The sequence below is a fragment of the Octopus sinensis genome, linkage group LG24, assembly GCF_006345805.1.
Source record: "Octopus sinensis linkage group LG24, ASM634580v1, whole genome shotgun sequence".
NCBI lineage: Eukaryota > Metazoa > Mollusca > Cephalopoda > Octopoda > Octopodidae > Octopus > Octopus sinensis.
The window spans coordinates 2,528,417-2,555,916 of NC_043020.1; the positions used below are offsets into that span (position 1 = coordinate 2,528,417).

The 27,500-nt window shown below is 35.2% G+C and overlaps 2 protein-coding genes across 4 annotated transcripts in view; one reads left to right on the top strand and one right to left on the bottom strand.

The window, feature by feature from the left end:
* LOC115224043 (integrator complex subunit 13) overlaps positions 1 to 27,500 on the bottom strand; it is a 417,069-nt gene that overhangs the window by 331,783 nt on the left and 57,786 nt on the right. The window lies entirely within an intron of this gene.
* The window catches only part of LOC115223892 (FMRFamide-activated amiloride-sensitive sodium channel-like), a 157,264-nt gene that overhangs the window by 108,585 nt on the left and 21,179 nt on the right, over positions 1 to 27,500 (top strand). The window contains exons 1-2 of one of the 3 annotated variants that reach the window (XM_036512891.1): positions 119 to 496; positions 18,114 to 18,234. The exons of 1 other annotated variant lie outside the window; for it this stretch is intronic. The gene's annotated coding sequence lies outside the window, so the exon portion shown is untranslated. Of the gene's footprint in view, positions 1 to 118; positions 497 to 18,113; positions 18,235 to 27,500 lie in introns of those variants that run through there. One more of the 3 variants, XM_029794612.2, reaches the window with a different exon arrangement.

Consider the following 27,500-nt stretch of genomic DNA (forward strand, 5'->3'; position numbering starts at 1 on the left):
TCATCATCATCATCATCATCATCATCATCTTCACCATCATCATTGCTAAGGCCTACAGTGACATAATGCTATAACTACACTACCCCACCCCACCAAACCCAATCAACCAAAATTATGACTGCAAGAAGAACAAGGCAGGGTAAGCTAAACACCCAACACCACTCCCGCCACCATCTGCAGCCCCCTATTGTTTCTACTTCTACCCCAGCTCCCACCCCCACCACCGCCATCCTGGAATCGGTAAACACATGAGAAACAGGAATAACTTCACTAAAGAGTCACTGAACCAAAATATAACTCAACGCGGTTGGGCCTACATGCTAGATATAGCAGCTAAGCTTCAATAAGTCTTAAGATAAAAGGGGGTTTAAAAAAAGGGGTAACTAGAGAAGTATCGTTCCAGTTACACAAAGAAATGGGATGGTCACATTTGGATTGCCTTCGTTCATACATAGGCCATGGATCAAAGTTGACCTAGGACCTTACAACATAAAATGTGAGTGATTTCACTTTACGCCTAAAAACAATTTTAAAATATAAACAATTCATCATTAATATATCCTCATATATATATATATATATATATATATATATATTATATATATATAAATATATACATATATATACATATCCTGTAGTATACATATATGTGTGTGTGTGCGTGTGTGTGTGTGTGTGTGTGTGTCTAGTAGAAATTGCGAGGATAATCTGGTTCTTGACCGAAGATAGAAAACTTCGAATGACCCATCATTGTTTTCTTTGTATCGTCTATCTGGATGTTTTGTTGTCCCTTTTTGTATCACCTAGTTGTCCGGATGTTTTGCGTTCTTGTCCCATTTTGTATTATAGATACATACATACATATATATATATATATATATATATATATATATATTTAGAATTGTGAGGGGGAGGCCAAAAGTCATGCACCAAGATTGTAAGATTGTCAAAACCACACATCAGCTTTTCTAAAACTGAATAAAGAAATGAATACACACACCACTTGTACATGATGAACAAAATGAATAGTAACAACAACAACAATAATAATAATATAGATAAATTGTCGTATGTTTTGGTGCATGACTTTTGGCCCACCCTCTACATACGCATATATATATATCAATGGTTGATTTCATGTGAAGTTTCATCAAAAACAATTTTAATTAAACTGAAGGATTACTCAATTCGTTTTGTAGAGTATGTATTTATAATTCTTTAGCAAAAATATTGTTGATAGTACCTTTGAAATTTTGGCCTGCTCTTAAGCCATCGTCAGTCAATCCAAAGTTGGCTTAAATCTTAAATCTTAATGATGGTTTAAACTTCAAAGTTACTATCAATAGTGTTCTTGTTAAGGAATAATAAATGTGTGTGTGTGTGCTTGAGTCTACAGGAGCCTTTAACCTTTATCATTTCCCTTCTAAAAAGGGTTTTCAAACCCAATACTTAACTTATTATTTATAGCTTTATGTGCTTCAAGCTGTTCCAAAAAATGATTATTTCACATTATCTCAAAAGTTTAAGAATTACTATGGCATCAACGATGTGTATGTGTGTGTGTGTGCACACACGTGTAGGTGTGTGTGTGTGTGTGTGTGTGTGTGTGTATAGAGAGAGAGAAACAAGAAATGAGATATATATATACATACTGATATATGTCTATAGATATATGTAAATATATATATACAATACACACACATATATATATATATATGCACATACACACATAAATACATATATATGTGTGCATGGGTGTGCATATATATGTGCATGTATGTTATATACTTCTGTGTGTGAGTGTGTGTGTGTGTGAATATTTCATACTTTGAAATTTTAACTTTTATTTTCTGACAAATTACATGTTCCTCTACATGTTGTGTATCCATGTGCTTATGTATGAATACATGTCAGTGTACCTGTGTATGTGTGTTGCTGTGTAAGTTCTAAGGTGTATATAATCTTGCCAATCTATAACAACAGCAACCAAAAAAAAACATGTATACACTGGAGAAATTGTTGACTCAGAAAATCAAAAAATGTTTCTGTTTATGTGAAATCATATATATTTTTGTAAATCCTCATATGTACACGTGTGTGTGTGTGTGTGTGAGTATGCAAGTATGTGCATGCAAACATATATACAGACACTGCATAGATGTGTGTGTGTGTGTGTGTATATGTGTGTGCGTGCATGTGTGTGTGCATGCATGTGTGTGTGGCTTTGTGAACATTTCTGTTTGTTGGTATATTTGCGTTGCATCTATATACACACGTTTGTTATTTGTCTACCTATGCACAGACACACACATATAAATACATACACATATACACATATGCCTACACATACATACACTCACACACACAGACATATACATACACAAATATAAACATATATACACACCTACACATATCTGTTCACACACATATCTATACATACACACACAAATATACATACACATACATCTATACACACGCGTACACATATATACATACACATGCAGACGCATATTCATATATATCCATACAGACATCTCCATACATACAAGTACACAAATATACATGTAAACATAAACACACACACACACTCACACACACATGCATACACATACACACACACACGCATACACATATGCACACACACGTATCTGAGAGAGAAAATATTTTTTAAACAGTGCAACTTAATAAGTGTGTCATTCACAGAACTTTCAACTAAAAGCTTAAATTTACGAAAACACAAACAAAATCTATAAAAAAAAAATTGAAACAGAAAAAGGACAATATTTATTTATTATGTTCAGTAAAATGTTTCATAATAATAATAATAATAATAATAATGATGATGATAATGATAATAATGATAATGATAATAATAATAGTGATAATAATAACAATAATAATAATAATAATAATATAATAATAATGATGATGATAATAATAACGATAATAATAATAATAATAATAATGATAATGATGATGATGATAATGATGATGATATGATGATGATAACGATAATAATAATAATAATAATGATGATGATGATGATGATAATAATGATAATAATAATAATAATGATAATAACAATAATAATAATAATAATCCTGCAACATTAAAGAACAATCACTTTAAAAATATTTTCTCGTTTGTCACAACAGCAACAACAAAGATGATGATGATGATGATACTAATGATACTAATGATGATGATGATGATCATCATCATCATCAATAACAACAACATTAACAGCGTTAATACTAAAACACTGGTCCCGTTTTCATCTTTAAACTCCACATTTTCCCCCTTCACAGTTTTTTTTTATCATTATCAGCTGAACAACTAAACACGAGAGAACAAAGGGGGTGGGGTGGGGGGAACAACAATAACAAATAAATAAAGGCCTAAAAAGAGTACAAAAAAAATAGAAGACACACAACAATTGTTTTAATGGAAATCCACAAACACACACACACACACACACACACACACACACACATTGGCACTGTTGCTGCCGCCACCAAGAATTTGGTAAAATTTCAGGAAAGTGTGAGATGACAACAATGGATTTAAGAATCTCACGAATTTTTGCTGAGAAATCTTTTTAATTTCCCTACATTTGTAATGTTGGTGCATTGCTGGGTACATCGTGTATAAATATATATATCATGTCTACACACACACCACACACACATATATATATATATAGGTAGGTAGGTAGGTAGATGGATGGATGGATGGATAGATAGATATGTATAATATATACATATATATATAGTATATACATAATACATAATATATATATGTACATATTTGTGTGTGTGTGAGCATGTGTGTATACATATATATGTATGTCTGCATGTGTGTGCCTGTGTATGTGTGTGTATATATATACACACACATACGTATATGTATGTATATGTGCACAGACACAACCGCACATATGTACAGACCCACATATACGGTTGTGTCTGTGCACATATACATATATAACAATATTTACATATATATATGTATATATATATATATACACACACACACACACAATTATATCATCTTCATTGTATATTTATACATAAACAGTATTCGTTGATGTGTGCATGTGTACATCCATGTGTATGCGTGTGTGTATGTGTGTGTGTACATCAGTGTGTGTGTATTAGTGAGCTAGGTAGTGAATTAGAGTATATTTGTGAGTCTGTGTTTCATGAACTAAAAAGCTGTCAAAATGAAAGACGATAATCTCCGTCAAATAAGTCAATCTCAGAAGCAACAGACTGTCATATTGAATAACAAGGAAAACATTCTTGGAACCAATAGAAAGGAACCTCTCTCCAAGACACAGCTTATTAGAACCAATGGACTGTTGCAGTAAACAGCAAGGAATCGTCCTAAAAGTTATAACAAAGAATTTTACAATCTACAGACGATCGTGCAAAACAGCAAGAAACTGAACTGGTGCCACATTAAAAGCCCTGGGGAGGTCTGTTTTGGCAGAGTTCTTTTATGGCGGGAAGCCCTTCCTAATGCCAACCACACATACACACACACACATGGCTGTGTGGTAAGAAGCTTAATCCTCAACTGCATGGTTCTGGGTTCAGTCCCACCAAATGTGTGGCACCTTGAAGCAATAGCCTCAGGCTGACCAAAGCCTTCTGAGGTGGATTGGTAGATGGAAACTGAAAGAAGCCCATTGTATATGTATATATATATATATATATATATATATATATATATATATATATATATATATATATATATATATATATATATATATGTATGGATATACATATGTATATATTTGTGTGTTTGTGTTTTTGTGTCTGTGTTGCCCCACCATCACTTGACAACCAATGTTGTGTGTTTGCATCCCCGTAACTTAGCGGTCGACATAAGAGACTAGTAGAATAAGTAATAGAATAAGTAATGGAACTCATGACCCTACAGTCGTGAGCCTAATGTCCTAACCACTTAGCCACGCACCTATATATATATATATATATATATATATATATATATAAACTGTTCCGTAAAGGTAAGATCAACAAAAAAGAAGAACTCCATCTGATGTGAGATATGTATCCTCATATAAATATGTGTTTGTATACAAACACTCACCACATTATACCCATATATACACCACTAGGTATATTGTTTGTGACAGTATTCTTCTGAGACTGTTTAATTGAGAAAGTTTGAGAGTACACCTATATATTTTATATACACACACAAAAACACACATGTATATATATATACAACTAGATATATTGTTCATGACAGTATATTTACATAATAAACAGCATTACCATTTCCCAGTGTGTTAAATTTATAAAATCTTAATAAACACACATAGATACACACACACATATATACATATGCATATATATACACATATATACATACACATGTGTGTGGCATCATATATATACACATGTGTAACATTAACAAAAATACAATAAATTGTTCCTGACAATTTATTATATACCATTAATATCCAGCCTGCTGTGTTTAATTGTTGATACTTTTAAATAAAGCAGGAGGGAGAGAGACAGACAGACAGACAGGGAGGGAGTGTGTGTGTGTGTGTGTGTGTGAACATGTGCGGGTGTGTGTATGTGTGTGAATTTTACGATATAATGAGTCTTTCCTCTAATGACCAAAACCACGTCCCTCACCCTCCACTGATTAACCTTTATTGTTTATTTTTTTATGTTCTTAGGGCCAGGAGCACAACACAGCAACAGTAGTAGTAGTAGTAGTAGTAGTAGTAGTAGTAGTAGTAGTGTTTTAAAACACATAACCAGTTGATCAATAATTTGACACCTTAACCCTCCACCGACTATATGTCTCTCCCTCTCTCCTTCTCTCTCCACACTCACACATTGTTCTAGCTTTCACATTCTAATAAATAAACACACAAAAATATTATATAATACTCATGTATGTATGTATCTCTGTGAGTGTGTCTTTGTCTGTGTTTGTTCCCCACCATTGATTGACAACCAATGTTGGTATGTTTACGTCCCCGTAACTTAGCAGTTCGGCACAAGGGACCGATAGAATAAGTACTAGGCTTGAAATAAAATAAGCCCTGGAGCTGATTTCTTCAGCTAAAACCCTTCGAGCTGGTGCCCCAGCAAGGCCACAGCCAGATGACTACAACTCAATAAAAGATAAAAGATAACACACACAGACGCTTCCACACAGTTTCCATCTCTCAAGTTCACTTCCAAGGTGTTGGTCAAGCCAACACTATAGTAAAAAAAAACCTTGCCTCAGGTTCCACACGGTGGGACTGAACCCAAAACCATGCGGTTACAAAGTGAGCATCTTCACCACACAGCTATGCCTGCTTCTAATGTATAAACATAAATGAAATTACCATTCCGCTTTCTAACAGATACGTGAAGAATCTTTTCTGCAGAGCACAAAGATGTGTATAAAAATAAAGAAGTTTATTTTTACATTCTAACATTTACGGACTATTTATAAACAGAAATATAATTTACTCAATTACTTGTTTATAACGAATCTTTGCAAAGATTTGCTATATTGAATATTATATTTAATTATATCATAAGATTAATAAAGCATTTATTAGCAAATTCTCTAATTCATTTAAAATGTATTGATGTGGTAACATTCAATTTCATTTCTTTGAACTGTGTAATAATATTTTTACTAGGATGTGTATGTGTGTGTACATGCATATATGTGTGCGTGTAGATGTAGCCTAAGATGGTGGGGGGTGGGGAAAAGAAGAGGATTCTGTTGCCACTAGGAAAATGTCTGGGCTCAAGGTAGAGCAGGGAAATGAAGGGAGGTCGAAATCCCATACAGTGTAGTCAGTGTGACCTATGGGTGCGCGAGTGGTGGAGTGAAATTAGAAACAGGCTGACAGTGAATAAAGACTGTTTGTGGCAGACGCACAAGAGTACTTCGCAACCACCACCTCAATGAAATCCATCTGACCCATGCAAGCATAGAGAAGTGGACATTAAGACGATGATGATGATTATATATATATATAATGGCAGTGCCCCAGCATGGCCACAGCCTCAAGGCTGAAACATATAAAAGAACAAAAGAATAGGCACAGGTGTGACTGTGGTAAGAAGCTTGCTTCCCAACCATATAGCAGAAGACACTTGCCCAAGGTCCTACTGTGTGGCACCTCGGGCAAGTGTCTTCTACTATAGCCTCAGGCCAACCAAAGCCTTGTGAGTGGATTTTGTACTATGTATATGTATATATTTGTATGTGTCTTTGTGTCAATGATTGTCCCCCTGACACATACACACCATCACTCGACAACCAATGTTGATGTGCTTACATCCCTGTAACTTAGCAGTTCGGCAAGAGAGACCAATAAGTCCTGGGGTCGATTTGTTCAACTAAAACCCTTTAAGGCAGTGCTCCAGCATGGCCACAGTCAAGTGACTGAAACAAGTAAAAGAATAAAAAAATATATATACACTACAGGTGTATATATATGTGTGTGTGTGTGTGTGTATGTTCAAATGCTTACATCCTATGCTAAAAACCCTGCCTAAATTGCATTCCATCTATATCATGCAAGCATGGGAAAACAAATGTTGAATGAAACAAACTAATGAATGATGGAGAAAGAGATTTATAAAGAAGATAAGTTATCCTTAAATGGATAATCTTGTCCAAACACTTGCATCATATGTGATTCTGAGAAACACCCCAAGGTAGGTGATAATGTTAAACTGTGCAATGAACATAGCACTGGGAATTGAACTATTAATTCCAAGTTCACAGTTTATTTAAGCTGGCTAAATTCTTCTTCATAATACACTAACACTGACTCCAAGAGAGGTGGAGAGGCGGGTACTAATTATTTCTTACACAAGCAAGACAGAAAAATTTCTTTCATGAATAAGGAAAATGAATGACTGCCAGAAGTCTCTCAAATTTTAATAACTTGATAGCATAGGAAAATATAGATACATACATACATATATATATCATCATCATCATCATCGTTTAGGGTCCGTTTTCCATGCTGGCATGGGTTGGATGGTTCAACTGGGGTCTGGGAAGCCAGAAAGCTGCATCAGGCCCAGTTTGATCTGGCAATGTTTCTACGGCTGGATGCCCTTCCTAACGCCAACCACTCCATGAGTGTAGTGGGTGCTTTTTACATGCCGCCGGCACAGGTACCAGACGAGTCTGGCAAACGGCCACAATCGGATGATGCTTTATAGAGGGAAAGTTTACGAAAAAAAACAAAAGACGAAGACAGGTGGTGTACAAAGCAAAGAGATGTATTCGTATAACGCTCATAGATATATATATATATATATCACATTTATATGCATCGAATATACACAATTATGCATACATGTGCAGGCATAAATGTACATATGTTTACAGAGAGACAATCAAAGAGACATACAGACAGACCAACAGAAAGACAGACATACAAAGAAAAACAAACTGAGACAGACAGACAGACTTAGATAGACAGACAGACACACACACACACACACGTATACTTTTAGTGTGGTTATTGCTTTTACAATGAAAGATAGAGAGAAGGAGAGAAATAAAGGAACATAATCAAGTATTTTGAATTCCACACACTCAATTCTATCACCAACACACTTTCGGTGAACGGGTTGGAGAGGCCTCCCACCCCAGCCACCCTGAGCTTGGTACACAAATATATAAATAAACAAAGGGAGATAATAACAAGAGAAACAAAATGGACCAATGCCATGTAACATTTTTCAACAGCCATAAGTTGTGTGAAAGGGAATTATTTTGGAGGAGATTGTCTTGAAAGTAATTTAAGTCTGGAGATGTCTTGGAGGGAGACGGTGGGGGTGAGGGGGAGAAAGAATGGTAAGGAGGTGGTGGCAGGAATGCGGTAGGGAATGCCGTGTTTTGTTTGGAGTTTTGTCTTTGAGCTTTTTCTTTTTAAAATTTTGTATTCTTTTTTTTGTTTTTAGTTCTTTTTTTGTTTTGTTTTGTTTTTGTTTTGTTCTTTTATGTTTTGCTGGTTTCCATCTTTTCGCGTCTTCTTTTCTTCGCACAAAATGCTTTCTTTCCATCACGACCACGAGAGATGAAGTAAAATAGAATTCAACCCACCACACACACACACACACACTTTGCTCACCTCCAAAATTTGTTTGCAATAAACAGTATGTATTTCTTTCATTTCCAAACACAACACACAATTATCATCATCATCATCATCATTATTTTTATCATTATTATTATTATTATTATTACTACTACTACTACTTTTATTATTGTTGTTGTTTAACCCTTTTGAACTGTCTCCCGTTTGGTGATACAGAAATGGCTTTCCAAAATTTGTTTCATATTTAAATCAAATCGTTCCACCACATTCATCATAATTATACCAAAGAGTCATTCTGTTTAAAGTTCCAATTCAAACAACCAACCACAATAATATAAGCGGAGAAATGAAACCATTAACTTATTTAGCGATGAAACCACCAACCAGATGAATGAGGACCTGAGGTTAGCATCCAGTTAAATTTATTATTGGGTCCACAGTTTAGAGAAATTTAAGACTGCTACTAACACATAGAAAAATCTAGTGCTGGGATCAACATCTATATAAATTTAAGGTTACAACCAGCTTCTACATCATCATCATCGTTTGACGTCCGCTTTCCATGCTAGCATGGGTTGGACGGTTTGACTGAGGACTGGTGAGCCAGATGGCTGCACTAGACTCCAATCTGATCTGGCAGAGTTTCTACAGCTGGATGCCCTTCCTAAAGCCAACCACTCTGAGAGTGTAGTGGGTGCTTTTACATGCCACTGGCACGAGGGCCAGTAGGTGGTTAGGTTACCATCTAGAGGAATTTAGAGCCAAGACCAGAGGTCACCAAGCTTTTTCACAGTGGGCCACAGCTCCCATGACTTTAGGAAACATTTTTTCACGCTGAGAGTTGCTGAAGCATGGAACAAACTGCCAGCATCAGTTGTCGGAGCACTGCATCCTTCAAAACTTCCATGCTTTCTGAGATTCGCCGGCACTGCACCTGATTTTCTCCCCTCCATGCGCGCACGTGCATGTGCCTGACTCGTGCATTGTTCGTTTTCCGGACGTTTTTACACTGCTGCATGTGCTTTATATGCACTTTCTGACAAGTTGTGGTGCACCTGAGCACTGTATACAATAATTTCATTATTATTATTATTATAACTGAGAGGATGACAAGTGCAGGCTGCATGACCATTTTGTCCAATACAATACAGTGAATACACAAAAAATAAAGACAACCAACTTATTTATTTACCAAAAAGTTATCAAAGAAGGTAACATTAGCAATAAGATAGTTATATCACACTCAGTGCGTACATATCCAAATCTCACAAACTAAGCAGCAAAAACGGTTAGTGAGATTTATGAAACTGGTGCTTAACTTTTTTTTCATCATCCTTCTAATCTTAAGACGGTTTTGCAGATTTTTATAGTTCCACATATCATGATCGTTTGTAGACCATGAATTAAGGATTTGCGTTCTCTCCCCCAAGATCCCAAGTTCAGCCATACTTTGGTCTGGACAGGGGGTGGGGTGTATCCGGTTACTCCAATAATAATAGTACAAAGCAGGAAGTGTATCTTGGGTACTGGAGTGGCAAAGTCTGTCTGCATGTGTGTGTGTGTGTGTATGACAGGTTTCTTTCAGTTTCTATCTACCAAATCGATTCACAAGATTTTGGTCAGCCTGGAGCTATAGTAGAAGACACTTGCTCAAGGTGCCACACGGTGGGACAGAACCCGAGAACATACAATTAAGAAGTAAGCTTCCGAACCATAGAACCACACCAATGCCTATAAATAATAAATACTAAATACCACAAAATGCTTTGTGCAATGTTCTACCATTCCTTCCAATCCATTCCTCTTTAAAGAGAACAGATTCTACCTCAAGCATTGAAACCTATATCTGTCATTTGCCTTACACCTGTTTTACTAATTAAATCAAGTGGATTCTTAGGTATAGATATAATTTAATCTGTGATAATTAATTCCTGCAGAGTTCGATCCATTTGGTAAACATTGGTATGGAAACATTCCGATTCCAAGAGTGGAATTGAATATTTTTGGAAAGTTAATCCATTAACTTTTGTGTGACATAGAAACGAAGTTTTGATTTTATTAACTTCAGGAAATTCCTCGGATGATTCAGGGTTTTTGGAGAGAAACATCTCTTTCAGATGAGATTACATACATACATACATACATGCATACATACATACATACATACATACATGCTTACATACGCACATACATACATACATACATACATACATACATACATACATGCTTACATATGTACATACATACATACATACATACGTGTGTTTGTGTACATGTTATTGTGTTTATGTATGTATGAGTGCATATGTATATGTATGTGTGTGTGTGTGTGTGTGTGTGTACACACATATATATACACACACATATGTATGTACACATTTGCACACATTCATTTATATATGTACATATATACAGATAAAGAGAGATACACATGCACATATGTACATATATAAAAACACACATATGCACACACACACATATATGCATATAAATATATATACACACACATGTATAAACATACACATGCATATATACACACATAACATAAATAGGCACATATGAACAAACACACACACCACACACATATACACACACACACACTCACATACGTATACACACACACACACACACTCACTCACTTGCACATGCACACGCATTTCAAACACACACACCACACACATATACACACACTCACTCACATATGTATACATACACACATACACACACTCACTTGCACATGCATTTCAAACACACACACACACACACACACACACACTTTAATTTGCAAATGGTGTTCTGTGCAAGAACGCCGTCCTCCACAGAACAAACAGATTATTGGTAATCGTCAGAAGAATTATCACCAATGCATACACGTTTATTTTGGCAGAGTTATTGTTCTAAAGAGAGGAAAAGGGCTAGAATGCAAAAATCTTTCTGCAAAAAAGGAATCGGTGAAGCAACACTCGGCTTGAAACATATTGGGTCACAAAAGACCAAACGGGACCAAAAAAGCAGAATATCAGTCAGCGGAATATTTTTTCGAAACAAACCCGAAATAAAATACTCCAAAAGAATAATCCTTTTAGATGTTAAAGGGAATGGTCGGGAGAGGAGGGCTGGGTACAGCACTCAATCTCGGCTTTTAATAGTGTGTTGGGGAGATGAAAGATTATCTCTCACCATTTAAATCCGGCTATTGATGAGGGGGAGGGGGGACAAAGGGGTGGGGATGGGGTGGTGCTTGACCAATGAGGGAGTACTTTATTGGGAGAATTTGATCTGCTAGAAACGTCAGGCAAATATCTTCATTGAATCGCAACCACATTGTCCAAGAATAAAAAGATTTTTTTTTCTTTTAAATGTTTGATCATACATCCATTTTAGAAGAACTACTACTACTACTACTACTACTGCCACCACCACTACCACAACTCCAGTAGTAGTAGTAGTAGCAGTAGTAGTAGTAGTAGTAGTAGTAGTAGTAGTAGTAGTAGTAGTAAGTAGTAGCAGCAGCAGCACCAGCACCAGCAATAGTGCTTGTGGTAGTAAAAAGAGTAATAGTAGCAGTGATAGTAGTAGTGGTGGCTGTAGAAGTAATACCACCACCACCACTACTATTAACACCACTACTACTACTACTACTACTACTACTACTCAAAGCCAAGAAGGAAGCCTCTATGCAATCACTCAGCCTGCTAGATATACCAACCAAGTCTCCCTCAAATCACAGCTTTCCATATCAAAATAGAGACGATGTTTTAGAAAATGCTGTCAGATCAGATACAACAGATGGAATGGTCATGGCAGGCTTTAGATAATACGTGTGGCCAGGGTGGGAGGAAATTCCATCCCTACAAGATGCATTTCAGTCACCTTCGTACCCAAACTTTGTAATTCCTAGCATATTGTATAAGCTCTGATTGCTTGCTTAGCTTCAGACTCTTGCTTGATGGGGTCGGGGGGGTCATCCCAGGTTTAGTGGCCCCAGAAGCATCATCATGTGTAGAGCCAGCCAGGTCCACCAGTGCTCTCTATTGCTGGTAGTCCCATGTCAACACGGATCCAGATTCAGTCCCACTGCATAGCACCTTGGGCAAGTATCTCTACTATAGCCTTATGAGTGTGTATATATATACACACACACCTGTGTGTTTCTATCTGTGTTTGTCCCCCACCACTGCTTGACAACTGGTGTTGGTGTGTTTATGTCCCCATAACTTAGCAGTTTGGTAAAAGAGACCAATAAAATAAGTACTAGCCTTCAAAAACATAAGGCCTAGGCAGTGCCCTTCAAGGCAGTGCCCCAGCATGGCCGTAGTCAAACGATTGAAACAAATAAAAGATATATATATATATATATATATATATATATGTGTGGTGTGTGTGTGTGTGTGTGCACTCTCACACAACAGGCTCACGCAGTTTCTTTCTACCAAATTTACTCACAAAGCATTAATCACCCCAGGGTTTTAATAGAAGACACTTTCACAAGCTGCTGCATCATGGGATTGAACCTGAAACCTCGTTGCTAGAAAGCAAATTTATTAACAATACAGCCAATCCTACACTTAATACTCAATGTCTTTTCCAATCCAATTTTTTCTTCGTTACAGACTCCACCATTACAAAGCAGACCACCTTTTTCTTTTTCTTTTCTTTTTTTCTTTTTTAATTTTTTTTTATAGCTTGAAATTTATATCTAAATCTAAAATATCGGAGCATCAGCAGAAACTCAGTTAATCTGAAAATAATATTTTTTTTAAAACAACAACTGATAAATTACAGTATGTTTGTGAATATTAAAACATACACACGTATCGCTACAGAACGCTGAAAAAGCACACAACACATCGAAGTCTCCTGTAAATATTACATAAAGTTTTTTTCACTGCCGAAATTATGATATCGTATAATCTGGTTCATCAGGCTTGTTTCTGCAGAATCTTAATTTTTGGTCCAAGTATTAAATTACGTCTTTTATTATTTATTTATTTATTTATTTTTTACTGCTAAAATGGTATTACCTTATCTAGCATCATCAGGCAGCTTCTGGGCAATCATAGTTTTCAACTGAAGAATTAAATCTTGAATCTTCCAACTTAAAAATTTAGTCTGCAATCTTAGTTTTTGGTTGAAGAACTAAATTGTGTCTTTTTTTTTTTTGGTTTTTTTTTTTGTATTTTTGGGGGGTTTTTTTTCAATGCTGAAATCCTAATAGCTTATCAAAATACATCAAACAGTTTCTATGCAATTTCACTTTCCATCTCAAGTATTAAATCCTGACTTTTTTTTTTATTTTTTCTTTTTTTTTTTTGGTGAACCTATAAATTTCCATTTTTCTTCACTTTCTTTCATGCATAAATTCGGATAGCATCACGTGAGATACGTTCCCCCCCCCCCGCCGTTTCAACAAGTACCCAGTAACCACTCAGAAAATTCTTCCCCCAGTTCTGGTGAATTGCTACATTTAGTTGTGTTCGTTCATGCTTTTTCACACACACACGCAAACATATATTCATTTATTCATTTTCTTGTTTTAGTCATTAGACTGTGGCCATGCTGGGACACCGTCTTGAATTTTTAGTCAACCGATTCAACCCCCAGTACTTATATATATTTTTTAAAGCCTGGTACTTATTCTGTCGGCCTCTTTTGCTGAATTGCTCAGTTACGGGGACATAAACACTCTAGCACCACTTCTCAAGTGGTGGTGGGAGGAGAAATGTGTGTGTATATATATATCATCATCATCATGGGCTTCTTTCAGTTTCCGTCCACCGAATTCACTCACAAGACTTTGGTCAGCCTGAGGCTACAGTAGAAGGCACTTGCCCAAGGTGCCATGCAGTGGGACTGGACCCAGAACCATGTAGCTGCAAACCAAGCTTCTTACCACGCAATATATATATATATATATATATAGGCATAAGATAATATATTCTCTGTGTGCCGGGTGTAAAAAACACAACTCACATCAAATCCTTTCTCAGAGTGACAGACATCAATGCTTTGCCATTGCTGTAACTTATCAATGCTGCAGAGCGAACAAGGTGTGTTCAATTTTATTTATATACCTCAATAAAATAAGTACCAATTGAACAGTGAGGTCGATGTAAACAACTATCTCCCTCCCCCAAATTTCAATGCCTTGTACCTAGTAGAAAGGATTATTATGATTATTATTATTATTATTATTATTATTAAGGTCGCAAGCTGGCAGTAATGCTAGCAGGCCAGGCAAAATGCTTTGTGGTATTTCATCCCTCTTCATGTTCTGAGTTCAAATTCCGCCGAGGTCGACTTTGCCTTTCATCCTTTCAAGATCAATAAATTAAGTACCAGTGAAGCACTGGGGGGTCAAGGTAATCAACTAGCCCTCCCCACTGAATTTCAGGCATGTGCCTTTAGTAGAAAAGGTTATTATTATTATTATCATTATTATTATACAACTACAAGGTAACAGTATCCTGTGAATGCTTCAGGGAAACTGAACTTAACTGATCTCGGCATAGAAGAAGACTGTAAAAGGTGTTTGAAGTACATGCATAATGTTTGAAAAGCTAGTTCATGTGAAGAAAGAGAAAAGATCACCGCAACAACAATAATAATAATAATAATAACAATAACAATAATAACAATAATAACAATAACAATAATAATGATGATGATAATAATAATAATAATAATAATAACAATAATAATAATAATAAAATAATAATAATAAAAATAATAATAATAATAATAATAATGATAATAATAACAATAATAATAATAACAACAATAATAATAATAATAATAATAATAATAATAATAAATATCAGTACTATTCACTAATACAAAATAGTTTTAACACTTGAAACTCAATACAATGATACAATATTTAATGGATGTCGACGTGGTTGCTACCGGCCACTGTTTACATGTGAATGCGATAACTTAACAAAGGATTGCTTTGGGGCTGAATTAATTTTTGTAAAATAATACAATTATGTACAGCTTTTAATGATGCAGTAATTATATACAAGTGAAATATACTGAAGTGAAAATATACAACAACAATGAAATTCGAGATTTCTTTCCGCTGACTTTTACATAAAAGATAATACGAGTGAACTCCTTGTGCTGATCCGTTGTTTTGAGATGAGGTTTGGTGTGAAATAGAAAATAAATTCAGGATTTTTACAAAGGAAAAAAAAAAGTAAATTTGTATGGAGAAGAATTTATATTCAAGTATATATAGTGTTTATTCTTATTTCATTTTATCTATTTTTTTTTGTTTATTTGCTTCAGTCATTAGATTGAGGCCATGCTGGGGCACTGCTTCATATTGATCCCAATACCATTTGTTTCTTTTTTTTGCTGTTTTTTTTAAAGCCCATCAGTTTATTTTGCTGAACCACTAAGTTGCAGGGATGTAAACAAACCAACACTTGTTGTCAAGTTGTGGTGGAAGACAACCACCACCACCCCTACACACACACACACATACCCGACAGTCTTCTTTCAGTTTCCATCTACCAAAGTTCATTCACAAGATTTTGGTCAGCCTGAGGTTATAGTAAAAGACACTTTCCCAAGGTGCCACACAGTGTAACTGTACCCAAGACCATGTGGTTAGGAAGCAAACTCCTTACCACACAGCCACACCTGTGCCTATGCGTATGTGTATATATATATGAGAAAGAGAGAGAGAGAGAGAGAGAGACCAAAGTGTACGTACGCCACTATATTTTATATATAAAAAATACAAAAAAGGGACAAGAACATTAAACATCCAGACAGACAATACAAGAAAAACAAGGACGGATCATTCGGAGTTTTCTATCCTCAGTCGAGTTCCAGAAATTGCAAAGATAATCTGGAACTTGACTCTGAATGATCCGTCCTTGTTTTCCTTGTATCATCTGTCTGGATGTTTTGTGTTCTTATCCCATTTTTGTATTTTATATATATATGATAGAGCGCTAACCACTATGCATTATTTTCTCTCCTTCTTCCTTTCAGTTGAAGAGCGTAGGCTCAAATTGTTAAAGACTTTTTCACTTCCTGAGCGTTATACTAATACATCTGTTTGTTTTGTACACCACCTGTCTTCGTCTTTTGTTTCTTTCGTAAACTCTCCCTATATATATATATATATATATGACAGGCTTCCTTTCAGTTTCGGTCAACAAAATCCACTCACAAGGCTTTGGTCAGCCCGAAGCTATAGAAGAAGAGACATGCCTAAGGTGCCATGCAGTGGGACTGAACATGGAACCATATGATTAGGAAGCAAGCTTCTTACCACAGAGCCATATCTGCACCTATATAGAGAATTTCTAACTACTGATATACAATAAGTAAAATTATAAGTGCAGGAATATCTGTGAGGTTAAGAAGCTTGCTTCCCAACCACATGGTTCCAGGTTCAGTCCCACTGCATGGCACCACCTTAGGCAAGTGTCTTCTACTATATCCACAGGCCAACCAAAGTCTTGTAAGTGGATTTGGTAGGTGGAACCTGAAAGAAGCCCCATTGTGTGTGTGTGTGTATGCATCAGTCTTTGTGTCTGTGTTTATCCCTCACCACCGTTCAACAACCAGTGTTGGTGTGTTTACATCCCTGTAACTTAGCAGTTCGGCAAAAGAACCCAACAGAATAAGTGCCGGGAGTGGAAAAAAAATAGTACTGGAGTTGATTCGTTCGACTAAAAATTCTTCAAGCAGTGCCCCAGCATGACCACAAATAAAAGATGTGTATACATGTGTGTGTGTGTGTGTGTGTGTGTGTGTGTGTGTGTGTGCATGCACCATACACACGTTTGCTAGTTTCTGTCTTTTGGTAACGGCCATGCTGAAGCAGCAAGATTGTACTGAAAGTGAACTTACTTGTTTTGTAAGAATTAACAGACATTTTTTTATTAAATATATCTACACACACACACACACACACACACACACACACACACACACAGACACAAACATACTAATTATAGTTTCTTGTTTTTATTTCTTCCAGGTGAGTTAACGGGTATTTTTACTCAGAAACTGATGCAATGATGATATCAACAACAATAATAATAATAATAATAATGATAATAACAATGATGATGATGGTAATGTGAAGTAAAACCAACCAGGTAAGAGATTTATAAAAAGACCCCATTTATAGCGAATGTCCCCTTCAGACTCCAACGGATACAGGTATAGTCATGAGATAAAGGAGTCCCCTCCACAACCTCATGGTTCCATTTCCTTGTTGTAGTTTTTATTTCAGCCCTGAGATTCACAAGGCTGGAACATGACCCTTTTGTTACCCTTTTGTTACCCTACTTGAAATACTTTTTGGTTCAGGATTATGTACCGGAATGGCTTGGAATTCAAGAGCCCACTGCTATTTAATACCTTTAAAACTGATGTAATACTTACATTGTTTAATTAAATGAAGTAGCATGAAACAATTGTACTACTCTACCTTGGATATCCTTGTTGCTTATTTAGACTATAATCACCCCATTTGATTTATATGGATAATACCATACGAAATTCTGGTGCCTTTAACTTAAGCACCATATTCATCTGAATCTAAATTTTTGCTGAACTTATATACATATATATATATATGCATTCATATATATATATATGCATTCATATATATATAGATATATATATGCATTCATATATATATACATATATATATATGCATTCATATATATATACAATATAGATAGTGCATATATATATTGCATTGCATTATATATATACATATATATATATATATGCATTCATATATATAACAATATAATATATGCATTCATATATTACACATATATTATATATATGCATTCATATATATATATACATATATATATATATAGGCATTCATATATATATATGCATTCATATATATATACATATATATATAGCATTCATATATATATATATATATGCATCATATATATATATACATACATAATATATATATGCATTCATATAATCTATACTTATATATATATATATGCATTCAATATTATACATATAACATATATATATACATATATATATATGCATCACATATATACATATATATATATAGTATAACACACTATATATATGCATTCATAAATACATATATACATATGCATTCACATATATACATATATACATATGCATTCATATATATAACATATATTCATATATATATGCATTCAATATATATATACATATATATATATATATGCATCATATCTATACAATGCTTCATATATATACATATAACATATATTATATATATGCATATATCACTATGCATATATATACATATGCATTCATATATATACATATACATATATATACATATACATACATTATACATATACATATATATATATATATAATATTCTATACGTTAAATATTTGTTGGCAAGATTTTTTATGTGAGTCGTGTGTTGAAACAGATATTGTTATATTTCGGAATGGTCATATGCCAGGTTTAGCCATAGACGCACATAGAGATATATGCATGCGCAAATGAAGACATACAATAGAAATACAAAATGGTTGACGGTTAGTAAGGAGAGACACAAGTAAGTGAGAAGAAAACAAAGGACCACTGATGCGGTCACAGGAGTGTGACGAAAGAACTTTGGCCGAAATAAGATTAAGATTAATGTAAAAAATAAATATCACTGAAGCAAAATAACACCAAATATATAGTGTGTGTGTTTTTATTGGCTAAACTGGCAATATGACCATTCCGAAATATAACAATATATATATATATATATATATATGTATATATATATATATATATACATATATACATATACATATACAAACATACATATGTTTATGTATATAAATACACACACACACACACACACACACACACCTACCACAGAAAGATGTGTGATGTGCGTGACACTTTCAATGAAGCAACCTTCAACATACAACACAAGAAACAAAGATCGAAATATGATATACGATATAAAACATAATAAACCACAGATGGTAGAATATAACGAGGAAACGGAATCTAATTCTGCAAAGCATGTTGTACAAACTGGACATTTCAATTATGCTGACCAGTGGTGAAACTACCATTAAAGGCCATGACCTTTGCATATAATTTGGATGCACACATACCTAATTACAATGTAACTTTATATAGTTTGACCATGTGTATGGACAGTGGTCAATATCAACAGCAGGCATGGCAGTGTGTTTAATTTAATAAGTTTGGCTTGCAGCCACATGGTTCTGGGAGGGGGTGGGGTTTCATCCTGCTTTTCAGCATTTCGGACAAGCCATGAATAGACCAATTCTTTGTAAGTAGAATTTGACAGTTAAAAACTGCAAATGGTGAATGTATGAATACATGTGTGTGTCACTGTATGTATATTCTTTTACTTGTTTCATTCATTTGCCTGTGGCCATGCTGGAGCACCACCTTAACCCATTTAGTGTTCAGATTCTTCTGTCAAATGTGATCTTGTTTATTTATATTGTTTTGAATTAATCCTGCATTATCTTGTAGTTTAGAGATTTCAGTGATGTGATTTTTTCAGTTTTAGAATGACATGGTAGGGCTGAGGTGAGAGGCCAGATCTGGTCAGTTTCAATATAAAACAGGTTAAATATTCTGGCCGGATATGGCCGGTTTGAATGCTAAAGGGTTAAAGGGTATTTTAGGTGAAGAAATTGACCCCAAAACTTATTCTTCGTAAGCCTAGTACTTATTTTATTGGTCTCTTTTGCCAAACTGTTAAGTTACAGGGACGTAACCACACCAACATCGACTGTCAAGCAATAGTGGCTGGATAAAAACAAACAAAAAGATAAGACATTTGCCCAAAGTGCCACGCAGTGGGACTGAACCAGGAACTATGTGGTTGGGAAACAAACTTATTACCACACAGCCATGCCTGCACCTATATATGTGTGTATATATATATATATATAGATAGATAGATAGATAGATAGATAGATACATAGGTAGATAGATAGATAGATAGATAGATATAAACAGTTCTGTGCTCATGTCACTTGCCATGCTGGTGCCATATCCTGTGCTGGTGCCATGTCCTATACTGGTGCCATGTCTTATATTGGCACCACATAAAAGGCACCAGTGCCATGTTGAAAGCACCCAGCACACACTGTAAAGCGGGTTGGCATTAGAAAGGTCATCCAGCAGTAGAAACCAAGCTAAAACAGATAACTGGGGCCTGGTGCAGCTCTGGCCAAACTGTCCAACCCTGGCCAGCATGGACAATGGAGATTAAAGGAGGATGATGAGGGGGGGGGGGGGACGAGGGAGGAGGAGGAGCTTAAGGCTTCCGTATCTCCAACCTAACAGACTGGGTCTCATTCAGAATTTTCTGACCCACAAAGAGTGACTAATGAAACAACATAAACGACATTCGACTTTAATCTCCACACTTTAATGTCTTAGAAAGAAAGAACCTTTTGAAAGCTTCTATATGGTCGCTAATCTGGTAGAAATAGCAGCCAAGCTTTTTTGTTTTTTTTTTATCAATTCAAATGTTTCAGCATCTTAAAAAATAGATTTCTATATATCTTTTTTCTAACTTCTTAACTTCAAAAACGTAGTTCTTTTGCTTTTTTCTTTTTTTTTTTTTGCATTTTCTTTTAAAACTTTCCACACGATGTGCTCCAGGAATGATGTTATTTGATCTTAAGTGTGCTAAAAATTTGAAAAGGATAAGAACCACAAATGTAAAACATTAAAAAAACACCGAAAAAAAATGTATGTAATATAGCATTATTATTGTTGTTTTTATTGTTATTGTTGTCGTAGCCCTGACCCACCCACTTCAGAACTGATGGATCAGGCTTTTGATCAAAATTATTTATTCCATTTTTATTCAGATTTGTGTATCCAGAATTACATTATACAACGTTGCATCTCAGCATTTTTTTTACTTAAGCTGTAATCTGAGGGAGATGTGGTAACTGTTTCTAGTAAGCTCAGCTGCTATATTATGGCAAACACTTCATTAGTAAAGTAAGCATTCTGGAGGAAAAGATAAAAATAATAAAACTTACTTTGCAACCAGGTGATCTCAGGTTCAGTCCTACTGCACAGCACTTTGGACAAATGTATTTTATTACAGCCTCGGCCAACTAATGCCCTGTGGGTGAATTAGGCAGAAGGAAACTATGTGGAAGTCTAGTGAGTGTGTATATACATACACACACACACACATATATATAGATATATATATATATGTGTATATATGTATACATGTATATATATAGGTGCAGGAGTGGCTTTGTGGTAAGTAGCTTGCTTCTCAACCACATGGTTCCGGGTTCAATCCCACTGTGTGGTACCTTGGGCAAGTGTCTTCTACTATAGCCTCGGGCAAACCAAAGCTTTGTGAGTGGATTTGGTAGACGGAAACTGAAAGAAGCCTGTCATATATATATATATATATATACAGGCATACCTCAGCTTAAGTTGTTTCAACCTAAGTCATTCTCGATTATATTGGTTTTTCAAAAATAATATACAAAAAATAAAAATCAGGTTGAGTCATTTTACTCGACTTTACGTCTGTCCACCACAAATATTGGAATCATAAAATCACTAGAAAACCGTTAAAAGCACATCAAATCATGTTACTGTAAAATAAATAAGAATAAAAGCATATAAAATCATATGTACAGTAAATGTTAAGATACACACCACAAAGAAGATGGCAGTGGGACAAACAGACACACATAGACATATACATATATGGCAGGCTTCCTTTGGTTTCCATCTACCAAATCCACTCACGAGGCTTTGGTTGGCCAGAGGCTATAGTAGGAGACACTTGCCCCCCATGAACAAAAAGTCCTGCTCAGCATTTTAATGTGCAAAGCTGAGGGGGAAAAAACTTACTTTTGAAATGAGAGAGGAGGGAGGGAGAGCAAGAGAAGATAGAGGGAGAGCAAGAGAAGAGAGAAGGAGAGCAAGAGAAGAGAGACCTAGGTAAACAGACCAACATAGACCAAAGTAGACAAATGCACTCAAAGACAGGCCAAAATAAATATAGACTAAGACCAAAGTAGACAATGATAAACTGACACAAACTATGGTAATATAGTCTATATTTGTCTACTTTGGTCTATCTTGGTCTATATTAGTCTAATATAGACCTAGATAAATAGAGTAACATAGACCAAAGTAGACAAATGTACTCAATGACAGACCAAAATAAACAAATATAGACTAAGACCAAATTAGACAATGTTAGACTAACAGACTAACATAGACAGTCAATACTTGTCTATTTTGGCCTATCTTAATGCATATAAGTCTAACTTAGACATAGATAAACATACTAATAGGATCTACAAATAAAATGGATAAATATAGACTAAGACCAAAGTAGACAATGATAACTGACAAAAACTATGGTAGATATTCTATATTTGTCTACTTTGGTCTATCTTGGTCTATATTGTCTAATATAGACCTAGATAAATAGAAGTAACATAGACCAAAGTAACAAATGTACTCAATGACAGACCAAAATAAACAAATATAGACTAAGACCAAATTAGACAATGTTAGACTAACAGACTAACATAGACAGTCAATACTTGTCTATTTTGGCCTATCTTAATGCATATAAGTCTAACTTAGACATAGATAAACATACTAATAGGATCTACAAATAAAATGGATAAATATAGACTAAGACCAAAGTAGACAAAGACAGACAGACACAGACTGAAGTAGACACACTATACTTGTCTAATTTGGTCTATATTAGTGTAACATAGACCTAAACCCAAAATAGATAAATAATGACGAACATAGACTAAAATAGAAAAACACATTCAAAAGAGAGACCAAAATGAAGACAGGATAAAATAGACCACAGCAGACAATTTAAGACCAAGTCCAAAGCAAATAAAAATAGACTGTGATAGACCAAAGTGGACAAATCAAGAGTGAGATAGACAAAAGTAGACACGTTAATAACATCAAAGTAATAACAATATAAAAGCTCGGCAAATCCTTCGTTTCAAGTAACCACTGCTGCCGTGCTGTCTAGATTCTTGGCAGATATTCCATTGCAATGTTTCTATTTTGGTTCTTACCATTTTCTATTTTTTTTGTTCTGTCTGTTTTGTTTTGCGTTTGATTTGTTATTTTTTTCCTTATTCCCCGCATCTGCACCGACGCTTCGGTTCTTCGTACAAAGGTAGATTTAGTCAGAGTAATGAGGGTGAATGCATAAATCAAACGCCAGGGGTCCGAAACATTTCTGATGGGATGTTTACCATCATGAGAACTTCGTACACACGCATGCATGTACATGCGTGCATTCCTACATTAATATGCTCACCTTTGCAAGCATACATGCACACATGTAAACACTCAGCCATGCACATATATGTGCATGCATATGGATGTACATATGCACACACATATATATATAAATGCAAGCACAAACACACAGCCATGTGCATATGCATACACACGCAATCATGCACACAGGTACAGCCATGCACACATACATGTATATACATGCACACATACACAGCCATATATATATAAATATATATATATGTGCATTTACACACACCACACACATATATATATATATGCATTTACAAATGTATACACAGTGTTGCACACACACCCACACACATGTGTATTTACATATATACATTTAGACACATGCATACATATACATACACACAAGCAAGCACACAGATGCTGTTATGCACACACACATACATACACACACACAAGTAAAAACACAGACACAGTTATGCATGCACACACAGAGCCATACACATATATATACATGTATGCACATATACAGCTGTACACACACAGATGCAGTTATGCACACACACATACACACATACATACATACATATACTTATATATATATAAGCACATAGAGAGCTGTACACGCACATACATACATACACACACATGCACACAGATCCATGCACATATATATATATATACAAGTATGCACAAATACACCTGTACACGCACGCACACACAAACATCAATATTTGTGTCAAGATGAATTAGCAAAAACGATGTTTGTTTGAATGTAAATGGAAGAGTTTTTCTGTCCCTTAATGCAATACGCGTGCATGTGCCAATTGACTGGCTGACATTTCACTACCAACCGCCCCCCCAACCCTCCACACTCCTCCAACACCCCTACAGCCCTCACCTCCCACCACACCACACTAAACCCCGTGCTTTTTACTTTTAAAACAGAAGAAAAATCAAACTTTATACATATAGATATATGTATATATATATATATATTTATATATATAGATATATGTATATATAAATATATATACATATTTATATATATAGATATATTTATATGTATACATATATACAGATATATATATGTATCTATATATATATATATATATATAATATATATATAGATATATGTATTATATTAACATATATATATATAGATATATGTATATATACATACATATATATATATATATATATATAGATATATGTATATATGCACACTAAACGACGACGATGATGATGATGATATACATAATATAGAGATATATGCATATAGAGATATATGCATATATATATATACATATATATAGATATATGCATATACATAGACATTTATATATATATATATATATATAGTATATATATAGATATATGCATATATATAGACATTTATATATAGATATATATATATATATATATTATAAAAAGAGCACAATTGCTCCACGGTTGTCTGGAATCTTGACTCTTCAAGGTTATGCAGTTCAATACTTTAGTTTCTCAGCCATTTCAAAGAAGGTAAAAAAAAAAAGTGTTCTTTTATGACCTGCTAACCCAAGGAAGAAAACAGAGAGAAGAGATTATAAAGCTCGGATAAAGGAGCTCCTAGAATATGGGGTGGGCCTTGAGTAGGTGTGTCATTAGTGGGTGTGGCTACTGTAGGTGCGGCTATAGTAGGTGTAATTGATGCTTAAATGGAAATGGATAGAATTCTTGAAGTGGGGGTGTGTAGTAGGATTGGTGTTTAATCGTCTGGCATTCAGATTCTTCAGTCGAATCTTTCATCTTTTACTTGCTTCAGTCATTTGGACTGTGGCCATGCTGGGGCACCATCTTGAAGGGTGTTAGTCAAACAGATCAACCCTAAGACTTATTCTTTAAAGCCTAGTACTTATTCTCTCAGTCTCTTTTGCTGAACCACTAAGTTACAGGGATGTAAATACACCTGTTTGTTGTCAAGTGCAAGTCACATACACACACGTATTATATATATGTGTGTGTGTGTGTGGAGGTGCGTGGCTTAGTGGTTAGGGTGTCAGCACCATGCTCGTAAGATTCTGGTTTCGATTCCTGGACCAGGCGACGCATTGTGTTCTTGAGTGAAACACTTCATTTCACGTTGCTCCAGTCCACTCAGCTGGCAAAAATGAGTAACGCTGCGATAGACTGGCGTCCCGTCTAGCTGGGGAACACATACGCCATTGAAACCGGGAAACTGGGCCCATGAGCCTGGCTAGGCTTTAAAAGGGTGCATTTATTTTATTATATATATACACATACACACACAATGGGCTTCTTTCAGTTTCTGTCTACCAAATCTACTAACAAGGCTTTGGTCAGCCCAGGGATATAGCAGAAGACACTTGTCCAAGGTGCCACACAGTGGGACTGAACCCAGAACCATATGGTTGAGAAGCAAGCTTCTTACCACAGTCACGCCTGCGCCTATAAATGCATAGCTTTTCTATTCACATTGTATTTAATTAACCACGCATTATCTCGTATCCTCAATATTCCAATGATGCAATTGTTCATTTTCAGAATAGCATTGTAGGTCAGGTGTGAGAGGTTGAATCAGGTTGGTTTTAATATAAGACGGGGAGAATATTTGGACCAGATACGACCAGTTTCAATGTTGAAGAATTTAAGTAAGTGTGACTATAGTAAGATCAATGGCGGCAAAGCGGAATTGCTTAGTATACTTGGAACTTAAAGGGGGTGTGGCAACTGAAGCTGATAGGTGAGTAGATACGGCCCATGAGAGATTGACATTTAAGTAGGTGTGGTTTTATGTGTGATTGATGTTGAAACAGGTATGGCTAGTATGCTGAAGTAGGCGTAGATAATATGATTGATGTGTAAGTTATTGAAGATAGTATGGTTCATGCATAAATGAATGTGATTAGTATAGTTGATGCTTATGTAGGTGTGGCTAGTATGCTAAAGTGGGTGTGGCTAATGCTGTTCATGCATAAGCAAATGTGGTCGGTATGGGTGATGCTTAAGTGAACATAACTGAAGCTGACGTCCCATTGGGTGTGATTAACACTGTTAATGCATAAATGAGTGTGTGACTTCTAACACTGT